The sequence below is a fragment of the Lactuca serriola genome, chromosome 7 (genome assembly GCF_051521515.1).
Source record: "Lactuca serriola cultivar US96UC23 chromosome 7, Lser_US96UC23_V15, whole genome shotgun sequence".
NCBI lineage: Eukaryota > Viridiplantae > Streptophyta > Magnoliopsida > Asterales > Asteraceae > Lactuca > Lactuca serriola.
This window is the reverse complement of record NC_136414.1, coordinates 19,555,336-19,570,824: the sequence shown is the minus strand read 5'-3', so window position 1 is coordinate 19,570,824 and position 15,489 is coordinate 19,555,336. Positions and strand designations below refer to the sequence as shown.

Below are 15,489 nucleotides of genomic sequence, written 5' to 3'. Positions count from 1 at the left end.
ACAAGCTCTGGGGATTGTATGCAACTGTCTTGGAGGTTCATCCCCACCGTCTCCACTATGTCCTCTAGAAACATGTACCGACATTCTGTTGAAATAAATAATAAACATAATTTAAACAAAACATTATAAACACGAATTTTAACATGTAACAATCATCTATTAAAGATACAAAAAATTATAATACATTTAATCATAATCATCACTGGAATAATATGCATTTATAGACTTATCATCACTATTATTATTGTCATCAACAATTTCATCTTCTGAAGGGTAGCAATCACTGTGTTCTTCATCATCATCAATGAAATTCTCATCCTCTGTGATTGGAGCATCACTTGATTCACCAACTTCACCTAAAGTTGTTTGTATATGCAAATAGCCTAAATCGGCAACCAAGTTACAATGAAAGGTTTGATCGTCCACAATAGGGCATCACATCTCTCAATAACCACACTTGAGTCACCAACATCACCTATGTCAACATCCAATTTATAATCAGATGATTGCTTTTCATGCAAGACATCTACATCCATACTTGGATGATCCCACAATTTTCTATGGTGAACATCTTCTACAACCCTCCAACTATTGGCGTTTCGTGAAGGATCTTTAAGATAAAACACTTGTTTTGCTTGTGTGGCTAAAATGTATTGTTGGCCATCATACCATGAATTACCAACATACCGTTCACAAATGATGTTGATAGAGATGATATGATTTTCATTAACTAATCGTCCCCTCTCCATTGTGTTGAACCATTTACCACGAAATAGAACAACTGAATAATCACTTAAATGTTCAATTGTATGATATCCTCCAGTTGACCATAAAATGGTGTACTATCTTCTCCAAATGAAGCAATACCACTATTATGAGTAGTACGTCGGAGATCACGACTATGTACCACAAATCTAACACCGTTGACTATGCAACCAGTGTAGGAATATGCATTCAACAGACCATGTGCCAAAGCTTTTAATTCGTTGGTATAGCCTGTGGACAGTTTTTTTTTGTAGACGATAAACCCGGAGAAAAATATAATATTGACACTTTAAATGATAATATATTTTAAATTTATATGTAATATATGTATATGATGTTTTTACCTTATGACCGAATCATGAGGGAAATTTCGTTTTTACATCTTTTTCGGGATATTTAGATTCAAATTCATTGTAGGTGGGAGAAATTGCTCATATTAGTTTCTCACAATACCTAAATATAAAGTATAAATAGAAAATTACTTATGATATGTAGCCTTTAAGTTCATCACAGTTGTTAAGTACAAACCATTGTAATGATTTGCTGGCCTCTTCAGAGAGAGAAATGATTTTCATCTTGGAAATTGGTCGACATTGTGATGAAAACATAGAAACTTGCATCTTTGGAAGGCCGTCATTCTAACATAAGATTTCAGCCTTTTCATGTATCTTTCAAAAGGATACATCCATCTCATATATACAGGCCCTCCAAGAATAACTTCTTCTGGTAAATGTAGAACGAGACGAACCAGTATATAGAAAAATACTGGTGGATATATCAACTCCAAATTGCATAATATCTTTATCACTTCACTATGTGCTTTATAAATGTCTTTCACATATATTGATCGTGCACAAATTTTTTTTAAAGAATGTGCAAAGGTCAATGATTGTTTTTGATACATTAGTGGGAAGACAACCTCAGACCCCTATTGCTAGCAATCGTTGCATGAGGATGTAATAATCATGAGACTTTAACCCAAATATATTTGAATCATTAGAATGTACCTTATTCTTGAAGTTTGATCCAAAACCGTTGGGTAGTCTTACACCTTTAATGAACTGACAAAAATGTTCTCGATCGATTGGTTTGAAAGAGTAATCTGGATGTGGTGGATTATTCTTGTTGTTTTTCTTTTGCAACCATAGATTCTCTCGAATGCCCCATTTTTCCAAATCTTCTCTTGCTTTGTGCGTATCTTTTGATTTTTCGTTCTTTAACATTTTTCACCATGTGTATAACATCTGTATTGTGTTTTAGATCGAGTGAACACCAATAATCAAGCTCGAAGAAGATACTCTTTTTAGTCCAATTTAACTTTGACTCGGTTCGCCTTCTTTTCACACCACCACCATAGCTAGGGTGTTTTCCTAGAATACGGGTGGGGAGACAGTCTAGTTGCTTTATTATTAATGCGTTACTCAATCGTCCAGGAGGTTTTCTTGACTCTTTCTTGCCATCAAACAATAAACTATCCCTCAATTATGCTTGCTATGTAAGAATCGTCTATGACCAACATAAGCTATCTTGCTGGTTATATAACACGAGGGTGTGTCTTTTTTACAAGTAGCACAAGCTTTATAACCATGACCACTCCATCCAGACAAACTGCTATGGGCAGGGTAATCATTGATAGTCCACAATAGTGCTACATACATTGTGAATACACTGTTGGTTGATGCATCTCTCATTTGGACTCCATCCCTCCATAACATTTTCAAATCGTCCACCAAAGGCCTTAGGAAAACATTAATGTTCTTCGTAGGTGCTTTAGGGCCAGGAATTAGCAAAGTCAACATGAAAGAAGATTATTTCATACACAACCATGGTGGTGTATTGTATGTTGTCAATACTACCGGCCACATACAATAAGGCTGATTCATGTTGTTGAATGGATTAAAGCCATCGGCAGCCAAACCCAATCGGACGTTCCTAGGTTCTTTGGCAAACTCGAGAAATCACTTATCAAATCTTGCCATGCTATCCCATCAACCGGATGATACATCTTACCATCATTTGAACGCCCAATGTTATGACAAATCATATCTTTTGCTGTGAATCTTGAACTATACCTTCGACGAAGCCTGACAATCAAAGAAAAATAATGTAACACTTTTTGTGGAACTTTCTTCCCCTTTGTGTTTTTTTCAACCCACCTGATCTCCTTACAAACAGGACAATTTTGCATTGACTCGTTCTCTTTCCAAAACAGAGCACAATCATTAACGTAAGCATGGATAGATTGATATCCCAACCCAATCTTTCTCAACTTCTTTTTAGCTTCATAGTGTGAAGTTGGAATCTTATTTTCTTTCAGGAATGCGACTCTTAAAAACATTAAAAGTTGGTCAAATGAACTGTCTGTCCACCTATTGATGACTTTAATGTGCATTAGTCTAGGTTAACCTTTGTAACTCGTTTTGAAATAATAAAAATGTATTATTTGAGTATTATGTATTTTATGCTTAATTGTGTGACTTAAAAGAATTGAGGATAAAAATATGAGCGTTAAAATAAAATATTAGATAAACCCAATATCTCTGAAGTAAGTTCTAGTGGTTATGACAAGGATTCCGGCTATTTAAAGAATACCGAAATCCGAGTTATTAAAAAAGGATTTCGTATGCAAAAGATATGAATTTTTGAAGTTTTTAAATAAAAATAAATAAAAATTCGAACCTTATCCGAAGGGGGAACGCCCTGGGTTCGTTTTGCTCAGCCTTGGATGAGCCACGTCGTAGCTGACACAAGCTGGCATCGGACAGAGGACCTCTCCCCGCTCCTACGCGCTGCGTCCGAAGGAACGCTCAGCGTTCCGAAACGCGCTGCGTCCGAAGGAACGCTCAGCGTTCCGAAACGCGCTGCGTAGCTCAGCATTCCGGAACGCGCTGCGTACCTCACAGGAACGCCCTACGTACCGAATGCCAGACTCCTCCTATAAATAGGATGTGAGGCCAGCCGTTTATGGTTGCTAATTTTCCATCCTTCACCCTTTAAAATTTCTTCTACTATTAAAAAATACCCTGGAAGTCCGGGTATCATCCCGAAGCCCCGAAGATCCCGAGAAAAAGAGTTTTCGAGCCGAAACTCTGCCGTGAAGCCCAGATTTTGAGAGAACATCCCGGTTTCATCAAAGAATATTACTTTAAGAGCCGTAGTGCTATTCGAGCATCGTCTTATCTAGTGAGTGTATATTCATTTTCTTCTAACACATAGATACGAAGTATTTGAGATAAGTGTTGAATGAATGTTTTATACACGTTTTAAGCTGTATATGTATTTTTTTTATCTACAAATATGTTGGGTGAAACATGGGTAGATAGTTGATGTGTGATTAAATAAAATGATGAGAGGCCTCGATGTTGTTGTTGATTCAGTCATCTAGCGAAGTTTAGATGACGACCATAGACTCTTCTCGACAGTCCAATGGAACGCTGACAGACTTGCCACCTGTAGGTGTTATTGAACTTGGGTGTTCAATCAATGTACTCCATCCCCCACATGGTTGCCTTATTTGACATAAATTGCTGGGAAACCCCCAAAGCAGTGTTGTCGCCCCGATGAAAATCCTTAGGCCAGGTCCCTTGTGATAGTTGTTTTAGGGACTTAAAGTGAGGATAACGGGAATGGGTAATTGGGTTATTGTTGGTTGATGAAATTAATATAATTATTTATTGTGGGTTGAAAACCCTATATGCTCACCAGGCTCCCAAGCCTGACCCACTCAGTTTTCTTTGTATTACAGGTGGTGGCACTAGAGAATAAGTTGGATGACTTATCAAGATACTTTGGATTATAGACCAATAGCTGTAAATAACTGTTGTAAGGTCTATTTTTTTTACTGTTTATGCTTTTGGTCTGTATCGGAACATGAGATCCCAAGATTTTGTTATATAATGAAAATACATTTCTTTATCATATTTTGTTTTGGGAACAAATTCCACAACTCTTTTAATCAAATGATCACTCTGAATTATTTTAAAAGCATATATTAGATCGGTCTTTTCTGGCCGTGAATTTGAGGATGTCTGAAATGTAAAACTTATGAGTCAAGTGAAAAAGTCAAAGATAAGAATTAGAGTATTCAATCATACTTCACCGATTCATACCATAACTTGAGGAGTTTTAGTTAGATTCAAACTTGAATCCCAATTATCTCGACCATGTCTCCTTAAATTGCTTCGATCTGCAGACTGTTTTAATTACCCAATTTTAGCACTATATCTCTTTAAAACAAGGAAGATACATCACCATCCCTGCTAAACGCCTATGCCTTTCTCTTCTCTCGCATCTCTCCTTTAGAAACCCTAATATCAAACATCACAACCCACCATCAATAAACTCTGTCATCACTTAACTTTCATTATCATCAAAATGATGCTACTCCCTCTCCAGAAATCGGCCACCATTATTTCTTTTTCCTTTCTCATTGACTAATCTCATCCTCATCGCATTCTGTGTTCAGGGAACCAATGATCGTTATAATATGAGGAAGGATGGTGGCTGAATGGGAGAAATCGACTTCAGAAAGGTGGCTAAAAAGAGTGAAATCAAGAAGGATTGTAGGAATAGTGAAATCCATTTCACATTAACTTTGATTCTTTTGATCTTTCAACACCTGTGAATTGAACCCATGTCGATCATTTATTCGTAACCATTTAAGTTTCTATAAAAGTTTTTTACATATAATTCCTGATTACTTGACTCCCTACCCAAATCTTACCGATTTAGTTTAATCTCCAATTAATTTTTAAAATTTTGAATTTTGTTGCAGTAACAGAGGAAGAACATTGAAGAAGAAGTATGTATGAGTTTTATAAGGAAAGGGTTTAGATTTATCTACTTTACTACACCAATTCTCTATATTGTTTACCATATTCCTCAACACCATCGAAATATCCAGATCCACGGTTTCTTTCTCTCTCTCTCTCTCTCTCTCTCTCTCTCTCTCCAAATAAGGCTAAGTTTAAATCTCGACCACATGGTCTGAGGTTTGAAATTTTATGAAAATTAGTTTTTCAAATGTTTATGACCCTTCATCTACATACACTAAGGGCGTGTTTGGCAAAAGTAGCTGTTAGCTGGAAGCAGGTAGCGGGTAGCTGGTAGCGTGTAGCTGGTAGCTGATAGCGGGAAGCTGTAGCTTTTATTTGTTATATGAATGTTTGGCAAAAGTAGCTGGAAGCTTTTGAAATATATAAAATTACATAAAAGGAGAATTGATTAAAAATAAAAAAATATATAAATATATTTTTAAGGGTAATTATGGAAATTGATTTCAAAAGCTCCGGAGCGTTTTGTTAAAAGCTACATGAAGTAGCTTTTAGAATCGGACCGTTTTGTTAAAACTAAAAGCTAAACGCTCGTACTACCAAACGAAACTTTTTTGTTTAAACTAGAGCGTTTTGTCAAAAGCTAAAAGCTAGAAGCTCCCAAACGCTTCCAAAAGCTCCGTGCCAAACACGCCCTAAGTCGAAAGGATAGTGTGCCCCTGATACTTTATATCAGAAGTTGGGCTATGGAGTAAAGAGTTATCGTTAATTTCAAGAAGTTGATTCCTTCAATAAAAAGGAATGTTGCAAACAATAAGGTGAAGCCTTTGATCAGACAATTTTTTTATTCTGATAGATAATGTGTATTTTCATGCACTACTTTTGAACTTCCTAAGTTAAATTACTTCAATTTTAACCATTCAAAAATATTCATTTATATTTTTGTTGTCTTTTACAGTTTTTAATAGATATTTTTAAGTCCTTTGAAATCATTAGTTGGTTTTTGATAAAGGCGTTTCAAAAGCAAGTTTAATACAAGGTATTACGACGGCATATCCAGGTTAAAGTTTTAATCAATTTAACTAGAGGTCTTTAACTTGAAAAGGTATTCTCAAATATTCAATTTTATAAGTGGTAAATTTGTCCAATTGTAAATTTCATGATTGTGTTTGTATCTGCCATGAACCTCCTTATACATGGAAGGTAAGAAACTCAATTTATTTGTATTTTTGGTCATCTGATACTAAATGTTTTAACTTATGGTTATTTTTTTCATTAATCATAATCACCTAATGAGTGTTTTTCCCTTATTTGTTCGTTTGCACCTTATCTTGATAATTTCCAGAATACTATCTAAATTCATTTATTCATCACCTAGAATTATGACAGCTTTGCCCTTCGACACAATGGTGATGGTAACAAATAAATGCTCCAGGTTCTTATGCTCTGCCATTACAACAATTGATAACAGGCCTCCAGGGATTCAAACGTAAGTATTTTTAAATTGACTTACTTGTAATTCAATAATGTATCTATAAATTGTAAAAAACCATGTGTTGCGATGTAATTGTTCCAGATTTCAAGGTTTTTAGTGCTTTTGGTTTTATTGTAGGGGGTGTTAAAGGAGGTTGCTTGAATCCTTGATTATATTGCAAGGGAGTATTGTGGATGCAAGATGTGAAGCAAAAATAAGGTAGGGAACTATACTAATCATTTGGAAAAAAATTATTAGTTTATTGGGAGAATACAATCTTTGCGATGCACTTACTCTTATGAAGTAGAAAAACCAACTATTTCTTCCTAAAATGTAGTTACTTTTAAAGAAAAGAGATTATAATCGCCACCGTTAAAACTCCAGGTAAGTAACTTGATTAATCTTTTTGAATTCTCTTTTTTCATGTTGACTGTTACATAGTTACTTGATTAAAATAGTTTGAACTTAATGTCCGTTTAATAAACGAAGATTGCAATTTTTTTCAAAGCATCAATCTCTCTTGTAGAAAGGAAGTTAATTGTGCTGAAAGCGGACATAGAACAAAAAACTCAAGCTTTTTATTATGTTGTAGGCAGTGGTAGGCACGTAAGAGAAAGAAATAAAAGTAAGTTGCTTATTTTTTGCTGATAAATGATAGTAAGTTGCTAATTTTTGCATTTACTTTTGGTTAAATGCAGGAAATAGCTACTTACTTTCAAAGTACAATTCCCTAATGAGAATAAATTAAGAAGTAAAATGTTGTAATAGAAAATGAAAGCTATGGTTATGTTAATTTCATAATGATTGGTTGTTCTTGAAGTGAAAAATTATTGAGTGACTTTGTTTTCTCTATACAACGTAATGTCCTAATGATTAATTTTTCTTGAAATTTCCTCCAAGTTTGCTGGTTTAAGTTCACGATTCATTAAATTAATGAATAGCCTTCCATGAGCTTAGTTAAAAGCACAACCCTTTAGGCATTATTTCTCAATTTTTGTTTAAATTTCTCCTTTATTAAATCACATCAAGATCTTATTTTACTATACAATTTTGAACAATGTTCATTTTTTGTGTTATAACTTTTTCCCATTTTATTTTAGGAGTGGTGTACAAGTAGCAGGATGGTTGAAAGAGGAGTGTTCACAAGCCTTCACAAGTATTAGGCGTATTTGACTTTAGTTTATGAAAACATTTCAATTATTTAGTTATACGGCGAATACTGAATTTGGTTGTTTATTTGCACTTGGTTAATGTAGTGGTTTTTGTCACATGATTATTCACATTTGTCATTGTTGTAGGATTGCAGGTGTAAGTGGATTAAATATAAGTAAAATCGTTTTTGTCAACAAAAATACATATTGGATAACTTAATTTTTTTTTATAATTATATTTTTATATTCATGTAAATAAATAACGTTTGCTCAATTAGTTTTTTTAATGTACTTACTTGAGATAAATTTAAGCAAACGATAATTTGCTTCCATTAATTTAAAATTGACAATTCATTTTAGACGGTTACTTTGTTTAAAATGATTTATTTTACAAATGGTACACAAGAAATACCGAAACAACTATAGCAATAAAGATTTGTTTTTTACATGGTTGTTTTTTTCAGAAAAAATAAATAAATAATGTAAATTTAGTTTTTTAATAAAAAAAATACAATTCACATAAATTAAATTTGTTATATGTTTTTGTTTTATATATACACATTAAATTTGTAATATGTTTGTTGTTGTTTTATAATGTAATAGTTTGTTCTTTAGGATAATAAAAATTCTATAAGGGTTGCTAATTACTTTTTTTTTTTTTTTCTCTTCTTTTCTTTGCTTCAACTTGGGAGCGGGGTATTAGTTCCCCGTGCTAAGTTAGATTATCCACGAAAAAAATAAATAACATTGCATAGTTCCTAATTCCCATTTGGAAATAAAACTAGGCAAAGTTGGATTATCTCCATAAATCAAAATTCATGTGTATCCAACAGTAATGATGTGAGAAAATAACGAGTCACCAATAGATAATTAGCAACCCTTATAGAATTTTTATTATCCTAAAGAACAAACTATTATATTAATTATAAAACAACAACAAACATATTACAAGTTTAATGTGAATATATAAAACAAAAACATATAACAAATTTAATGTCATACTATAGAGTGCCTTGTTCTTTAAAAGAACAAGGGAAAATGATGAGGTAAAGATTAATGGTCAGAAGGTTTTTCAAGAAAAATGGACTAATTAAAGGATCAACCAATAGAAATCGTAGTTGGAGCTTGAGAAGGCAGTCGGCGGTGCTGCATTATTTTGCGCGATTCAACATCACGGGTAGGCAATATTGAAGCTATAATACTCCCTAGTATTTCCTTAAATACTTTAAGCAGCATATAATAGAGAGGTGTGGTTGTGTAGATTAACACAGTGACCGGGAGGAATGAAACAGTGTACAATATAATTTTTGTCCAATCTTGCCCTTTTTTACTACTATTTCCTAGGATAAGCGTGGCTGCAAATGATATCATCATCATTAACACGGAGAGTATCACCAGTGTAAGGCCTAGGAGTAGTTTATAATGAAGAGACCTCCTGAAATCCTTAAACTGGAAGGAAGATGTGAGAATGAAAAGAAATGTGATAAGTGATGTTATTGAAAATGTGAGGGAAAGGCCATTGGCTAGGGTAAACACAATAAAAAACGGTTTTCCTCCCATAATTGGATGGCCTGTGTTTTGATCTAAACCTCCAGGTACAGTGTAAGATGCAGTAAAGGAGAGAGTGGCGATGGTCAAACCAAAACCGGCGCTGCCCCAAGCCGTGCTCTTCATCCATTCTTTGGCCTCAATTCGGAGCTTTTCCTTGTTCTTGACGAATAATTGTGTAGCATTCAATCCATCATTGTTTACCTGAGAAGTTGCTACACTGGTACATATATTTTTCACACTCTGCAGGATATATAGAAAAAGGTAAAAATTAAGACATCAGAAAGGTTGCTATATAATGCATGCATGGCCTAACTCTAAATCTAAATTCCACTACCCAGAACATGAACTGGCATCAATTAGTCATGAATCATGATCAATTGGATTGATATCAATTGGATAAGATTGTAATTTTTGTCCCATCGATCCAAAAATATGACACAATGACTCACTCTCTATCTTTTTCGTGTAACAAACACAACCAACAAAATAATATATATATATATATATATATATATATATATATATATATATATATATATATATATATATATATATATATATATAATTACCTCGAATAGAAGCAAATCATCTTTTAGTTCGTGAGCAGGGTTTCTGAAGTCCATTTCAACAAGCTGATCTGTAGCTTTCATGGCTACCATGTGCAGTAATGAGTTTCCTTCATTGTCGATCGTGTCTCTTAGAGTCATGAGAGGATACTTCATTTCGATCACAGCCCTATAGATCTCCATTCTTCGATATTGAATTGCCACATTCAAAATGTTACGCCCGTCCTTATCAATAAGCTCTACCGACTGAGAGTACACTCGCAGTATTTCCTTTACAATATATGTACAGCCCGATTTAGTAGCTAAAATCAATGGAGAGTCGGGGGTAGGAAGCGTAACATTGATTTTATTATTATTTCCAGTAGAAACGTTTTCTGAAGGTATAATCCCTACTCCATATCTGTGGAGCTTTACTCTGCTCTGATTTGGCAATACTTTCAATCAAGAGGGTTGCAAGTTTCTTTGTGGAATCAATTACGAGCTGTTTTTCCTTAATATTTTTCAAGACAGGCACTGTACTTGCTATGTCTTTCAGACTGATCCAATCGACGACTGAGAAACAAAACTCCAAGAGTTACAAAAACAAAAAAAATAAGTGTAATGTTATTATCAACTGGCTAGCAGACGTGATGACCGAGAAAAGTATGCATATGTTAGTGACATACGCTTGCATATGAAAAGCTCTTCAAATCTACGTTTGAAACGTGGTGACTTGCAGGCAAGAAGTTGAAGAGCAGTCATCCCGTCTCCATCTTTTTCACCGATCAACAATGGATAAGTTTTAGCAATATCAAGAGCCAAAGCTGGGTACAATCATATATTAGACACTTGAGTTAATTAAAAAAATTAAATATAAATATTTAAATATTTAAAAACTTTGGATTTATAAGAAAATAAGAAAAATAATAAATTAAATTTGATTTTTTTATCTGTTAAATTTAAATAAATAAACAAAATAAACTAATAAACTTTAATTTGAAAATTTTGAAATAAAAAAGTAATTCCATTAATGAAATTTATATTCGTTTAATATTTATTGTAATTATTACATTAAAATATTACATGAAATTTATTAAAATGACATGTGGAAAACAAATTAAATCAAAATAATAATTTTGCAAATTGAATAATAATGTGACATGTGGGAAAAAAAAAAAAAAACCTTCATTTGTGAGAGTAGATTCGGATTGGAGGAAACTTTTCTAAAAAAAAAAGATACACTTACCAAAGTTGAAACTATGAATTGCAACGTGAAGGATAGTTTCTTTATTATTTCTTCGAAGAAAACCCATCAAGCTTGCAGCATCTTCCCCAAGTCTCCTATTTATTTCTGCTTTGAAAAAATGGAAACTTTTGGTGTTGCCATAACGGGCTGCACAGAAAAGAGGCGTCTCTCCGAGCTTATCCGTCATGGTGAGCAATGAAGGAGCCCGACGCAGCATCTCAGCAGCAGCCTCGACTGTATTATTGTTGCTGGCTGTGGCATGAAGAATGGTCTTTCCGGCTTCATTTTGTACAGTGAGTAAGCTGAATTGGTATTCAGGTATCATTCTGAGTAGTTCAAGAACGAGATCATTAGCCATGTGGTAACTAGCGATGTGGAGAACAGTGTCACCATGTATAGTTAGCTTGTGCAGAGGACCATCTGGCATGGCTGCGCACATATCAATCACCTTGTAAACATCTCCTACAGACAGAGCTGCAAAGAGGTCGCCATTAATCTTTCTATAAAATGTAGATGCCATGTTATCAGCAATTGGTACTCAACTGATGATGTGAATATGATATGGGACACTCTAAATTTCACAAAGTTTGGATGCCATTTAAACTTCATGCATAAAGTTAATTACTTGAGAGAGCAGCAAGAACTTGGAATTAAATAATGCTTCCGTCTTAGGTTTTCACAGGTTACCTTTCCCACTTTCATGATGCACGTTGTTTCAATACTTTAAAGAAGATAAAGGGATAAAGGAAAACAAGTCTTGTATTGTCAGTGGATGCTTAAAAACTTAAATATTACTGCAATGGAAAGGGAGAGGGAATGTGATTATCGTTGATTGGTGCTTTATATCAAATTAAGTTCATAAATCACGAAAGCATAAATTGCATGGTAAAAGAAATGGCAGAATGCATGCGTAAGCTTAAACCAATCCCTTCTCCAGGAGAGTAGGAGAAACACAAGTAATTTAGATAGAGCTAAAACGAAACACTTTCCCACTTTAGAATCAAGGTAATCTGCATATATGTTATACTACCATATGAAAATCTGGAAGACTAGGAATGGTGCTGTTTTTTATTGTTAAAATGTAGTCAAAGTGATGTTGATATATTGGTTAAGCTTCATGTGTGTCCAACATTAATGATGTGAGAAAATAAGGAGTCACAAATTTTGTATTATTGTATCCGGTTGTTAATAATATCATCAAAAATTTCGTAAGAGAACTTAAAATTTACTACGGCCAAAATTGTAAAATTGAAATATGAGATATCATAGCTGGTATAGCTATGGAAATCAATATAACAAAGCTGGCAACATGCCATATTTCAGTTTTATATTTTTGGTCCAAGTTTTAAATTTTTTACAAATTTGGATCATATTTTAAATTTTGTTACCAATATGGTCCACATATTTTTACAAAGCGTCCTATTTAATAAGATTTTTTAGTAGATCAGTTTTTACTAAGAAACATCGACCATAAAAATAGAATATGTAATGGGACCAGACTTCAAGTGGTGTCATTGGGTAATCGTCTTATAAAAACAATCGTCATAACCAAAAGCAATATCAAACATCGAATTTTTATTTCAAGATTGTCTTTTACACTTTTAGATGTCAAAATTCAATTCAAATTGAAAAGGAGACACTTTTCCTTTGCTATTTTGTTTTCTATGACCATAAATAAAAGTCAAAGTTAATCACACATAGTAATCTATGATACGTAAAAGTGCATGTCCTAAAAATAATGTAATCTCTCCTAAAATTTGAAGAATATAGGACACGCATTTTAGTGTGTCCTAGAAATAATGTCGTAATAAAAAAAATTAAAGCACGGAGGTTACCTATCAAATATGTGTGTTGTGTGGAGGCGTTGTTTTATAATTCTTTTACTAAACGCATATCCATTATCCTCAAATACAAAGGCGTCAAAATATAGGGCTTTTTTCATAAAATCCCATTCCACCTCACCTCAACACAGTCGACCGTCACCATCATTCCTACCATCCACCGCTGCCCTACCATCTCCTCTATCACTTCCACTTTCATATGGAAAAACTTTGAAGAAGCCTCATCATCCATATGAAAAGGACGACTAGACGCAGAGCTAAAATTGGTCGTAGAATACGTTCTCCGATGCAAGCGAGAGCTCTGGAGGGTGCAATATGCACTCAGGAGAATCTGCAATGTTGCAAGAATGCTTATAGCTCTTGAGGAGAAAGATCCATGAAGAATCTTCGAAGGGGAAGCTCTCACGAGGAGGATGAACATGTATGGTTTGCTAGATGAGAGCCAAAACAAGCTCGATTACGTTCTTGCCTTAATGTTGAAAACTTCCTTGAATGTCATCTTCAAACCCTCGTCTTTGAAACTGGTTTGGCCAAAAGCATACATCTTGCTAGAGTCCTCATCAAACAAAGGCACATCAGGTAACAACTTCGACCTCACTCCACTCTTCAATGGCTTCCAAACATCTTCTCTAAGTTCCTTTTCTTGATCTTTTCTGAATCACCAGAGTTGGGAGGCAAGTTATGAATGTTCCATCGTTCATGGTGAGGTTGGATTCATATAAACACATTGATTTCTCACTGTCGAGTCCATTTAAAGGTGGGAGACCTGGTAGAGTTAAGCGAAAGAATCAGAAGGCAGCTGCAAAAAAGGCTTTAGGTGGTGATGCTGATGAAGTAATGATTGTCACTATTATAAACACAAATTATCTTTCTTGAAATAATCTAATAAAAAGTAATGATTCTCACTATTATCTTTTATGTGCAGTATGATATTAAAAGGTTGTATCTGTGCTGTCAAGAAACGAGCCTCCACTATTTTTGGCAAAGGTAGATGCCAATGCTGAAGAAAACAAATTTAACCTTTTAACTTTCTATTGTTAGGACTTTCATTCGTGTATTGATCTTCTTCATTGCAACTTTTCAGAATTATACAAGTGACAGTGATATGTTGGGCTAGTGTGAACAGATTGGTATGCCATTCATGGATTATATTTTATATTTTTATGTATATATTAATACCTTTGAAAGCTCTTAATTTTAAAAGTAATCTTGCAGTTCTTCTTGGAGCTCATGAAGGTGCCACATGTTGAATCAAAATTCTGTTTAACACCCAAGTATTTTCTTTTGTGTTATTACTTATTACTTGAGTGTGCTAATAAATTATGTTTCTTATTTATATATAATAATTATTATTATTATTATCTCATTTTGACATTGCTTTCAGCTTTCTGAGTTTAAGAAGATTTTGAACATTGTAAATTCTGTTGGTAATACAGGGGACACTTGAAGAAATATATAAGAAAGCTTTATAAAAGTAAAAATGGGACAGAAGAACACATATGGCAAAGGTTGCATCTTTATTCACTTTTACAGAGAAAGACACAATGGAATACATCCATCAACGTACACTTTGCCCTTTTAAAATAAATGAAATACAGAAAACAAGGAAACTGACTCACACTACCCTTTAGACTCGGTATTACAGCCCACATGCCATAAGACTTATTTAATTCTAATCAAATAAACTTTCTGCTGTAAAATAGATAAAAAAAACAACCAAAAATATATGGATTAAGTCAACAAATTCTATATGTGATTAGGTAAGGACTTCTATAAAATTAATGAAAAAGGCAGATTTACTCCCCTGCACCTTATGCACCATGGCAAAGAAACAGAAGAGCAGGAAAGAAAGATGAAAAGGGATGAACGGAGGACAAAAAACTAGAAACAAAGGATAATATACTTGGAGCCTAAGTATTAATTGCTGGAAAAAAATTGGTTCCTAATTAAATACAAAGAAACGTCATACCATACTAAGTCTAAAAGAGTCCTACTCATACACAAAAACTGGAAGAAAAACTATTAAATAAAAAAATTCCGAAAATACCCCTGTATCTTTTTTTTTTTTTTATGAATTAACCTAACAGTTAATACAAACGCTCATTATTTGCAAGTCCATCCATATTCAATGTTAAGGAGAATTA

The 15,489-nt window shown here is 33.8% G+C and overlaps 1 long non-coding RNA gene and 1 pseudogene across 2 annotated transcripts; one reads left to right on the top strand and one right to left on the bottom strand.

Moving 5' to 3' along the window:
• Positions 1–6,231: 6,231 nt before the first annotated feature.
• On the top strand, positions 6,232–8,344 carry LOC145062290 (uncharacterized). Its single transcript, XR_013687520.1, has 4 exons — positions 6,232–7,026; positions 7,150–7,395; positions 7,538–7,636; positions 8,112–8,344. It is a non-coding gene; the product is annotated as an uncharacterized LOC145062290 (long non-coding RNA).
• Positions 8,345–9,126: 782 nt separating this feature from the next.
• LOC145062313 (uncharacterized) lies at positions 9,127–12,064 on the bottom strand (annotated as a pseudogene). The gene is made up of 4 exons (XR_013687529.1): positions 11,505–12,064; positions 10,945–11,082; positions 10,283–10,831; positions 9,127–9,953 (listed from the first exon to the last, which is right to left on the bottom strand). The product of XR_013687529.1 is annotated as an uncharacterized LOC145062313 (transcript).
• Positions 12,065–15,489: the final 3,425 nt, after the last annotated feature.